The sequence below is a fragment of the Musa acuminata genome, unplaced genomic scaffold, assembly GCF_036884655.1.
Source record: "Musa acuminata AAA Group cultivar baxijiao unplaced genomic scaffold, Cavendish_Baxijiao_AAA HiC_scaffold_471, whole genome shotgun sequence".
NCBI lineage: Eukaryota > Viridiplantae > Streptophyta > Magnoliopsida > Zingiberales > Musaceae > Musa > Musa acuminata.
Window position 1 is genome coordinate 97,501 of NW_027020718.1, and position 2,500 is coordinate 100,000.

Below are 2,500 nucleotides of genomic sequence, written 5' to 3' on the forward strand. Positions count from 1 at the left end.
GCGCGGTGACCGTCTTGAGCGGAGCAAAATGTCAGCCATCTCAGCACCCTGGAACCCCCCGGGTGGCACAGGGCTGGATGGGGCTTTCGTATAGCAGGGAAGGTGCTGCCTCTCGCTTCGCTCGCTGTCCGCCGCTCGCCGCTCGCTTGCCCAGCCAAAAATGGCCAGTTTTGGCCCGTTTTTGGGCCGTTTTGGCCAGTTTTTGGCCTGTTTTTGCGTTGCGCGGTGACCGTCTTGAGCGGAGCAAAATGTCAGCCATCTCAGCACCCTGGAACCCCCCGGGTGGCACAGGGCTGGATGGGGCTTTCGTATAGCAGGGACGGTGCTGCCTCTCGCTTCGCTCGCTGTCCGCCGCTCGCCGCTCCCTCGCGCAGCCAAAAATGGCCAGTTTTGTCCCGTTTTTGGGCCGTTTTGGCCAGTTTTTGGCCTGTTCTTGCGTCGCGCGGTGACCGTCGTGAGCGGAGCAAAATGTCAGCCATCTCAGCACCCTGGAACCCCCCGGGTGGCACAGGGCTGGATGGGGCTTTCGTATAGCAGGGACGGTGCTGCCTCTCGCTTCGCTCGCTGTCCGCCGCTCGCCGCTCGCTCGCGCAGCCAAAAATGGCCAGTTTTGGCCCGTTTTTGGGCCGTTTTGGCCAGTTTTTGGCCTGTTCTTGCGTCGCGCGGTGACCGTCGTGAGCGGAGCAAAATGTCAGCCATCTCAGCACCCTGGAACCCCCCGGGTGGCACAGGGCTGGATGGGGCTTTCGTATAGCAGGGACGGTGCTGCCTCTCGCTTCGCTCGCTGTTCGCCGCTCGCCGCTCGCTCGCGCAGCCAAAAATGGCCAGTTTTGGCCCGTTTTGGCCAGTTTTTGGCCTGTTTTTGCGTTGCGCGGTGACCATCTTGAGCGGAGCAAAATGTCAGCCATCTCAGCACCCTGGAACCCCCCGGGTGGCACAGGGCTGGATGGGGCTTTCGTATAGCAGGGACGGTGATGCCTCTCGCTTCGCTCGCTGTCCGCCGCTCGCTGCTCGCTCGCGCAGCCAAAAATGGCCAGTTTTGGCCCGTTTTTGGGCCGTTTTGGCCTGTTTTTGGGCTGTTCTTGCGTCGCGCGGTGACCGTCGTGAGCGGAGCAAAATGTCAGCCATCTCAGCACCCTGGAACCCCCCGGGTGGCACAGGGCTGGATGGGGCTTTCGTATAGCAGGGACGGTGCTGCCTCTCGCTTCGCTCGCTGTCCGCCGCTCGCCGCTCGCTCGCGCAGCCAAAAATGGCCAGTTTTGTCCCGTTTTTGGGCCGTTTTGGCCTGTTTTTGGGCTGTTCTTGCGTCGCGCGGTGACCGTCGTGAGCGGAGCAAAATGTCAGCCATCTCAGCACCCTGGAACCCCCCGGGTGGCACAGGGCTGGATGGGGCTTTCGTATAGCAGGGACGGTGCTGCCTCTCGCTTCGCTCGCTGTCCGCCGCTCGCCGCTCGCTCGCGCAGCCAAAAATGGCCAGTTTTGGCCCGTTTTTGGGCCGTTTTGGCCAGTTTTTGGCCTGTTCTTGCGTCGCGCGGTGACCGTCGTGAGCGGAGCAAAATGTCAGCCATCTCAGCACCCTGGAACCCCCCGGGTGGCACAGGGCTGGATGGGGCTTTCGTATAGCAGGGACGGTGCTGCCTCTCGCTTCGCTCGCTGTTCGCCGCTTGCCGCTCGCTCGCGCAGCCAAAAATGGCCAGTTTTGGCCCGTTTTGGCCAGTTTTTGGCCTGTTTTTGCGTTGCGCGGTGACCATCTTGAGCGGAGCAAAATGTCAGCCATCTCAGCACCCTGGAACCCCCCGGGTGGCACAGGGCTGGATGGGGCTTTCGTATAGCAGGGACGGTGATGCCTCTCGCTTCGCTCGCTGTCCGCCGCTCGCTGCTCGCTCGCGCAGCCAAAAATGGCCAGTTTTGGCCCGTTTTTGGGCCGTTTTGGCCTGTTTTTGGCCTGTTCTTGCGTCGCGCGGTGACCGTCGTGAGCGGAGCAAAATGTCAGCCATCTCAGCACCCTGGAACCCCCCGGGTGGCACAGGGCTGGATGGGGCTTTCGTATAGCAGGGACGGTGCTGCCTCTCGCTTAGCTCGCTGTCCGCCGCTCGCCGCTCGCTCGCGCAGCCAAAAATGGCCAGTTTTGTCCCGTTTTTGGGCCGTTTTGGCCTGTTTTTGGGCTGTTCTTGCGTCGCGCGGTGACCGTCGTGAGCGGAGCAAAATGTCAGCCATCTCAGCACCCTGGAACCCCCCGGGTGGCACAGGGCTGGATGGGGCTTTCGTATAGCAGGGATGGTGCTGCCTCTCGCTTCGCTCGTTGTCCGCCGCTCGCCGCTCGCTCGCGCAGCCAAAAATGGCCAGTTTTGGCCCGTTTTTGGGCCGTTTTGGCCAGTTTTTGGCCTGTTCTTGCGTCGCGCGGTGACCGTCGTGAGCGGAGCAAAATGTCAGCCATCTCAGCACCCTGGAACCCCCCGGGTGGCACAGGGCTGGATGGGGCTTTCGTATAGCAGGGACG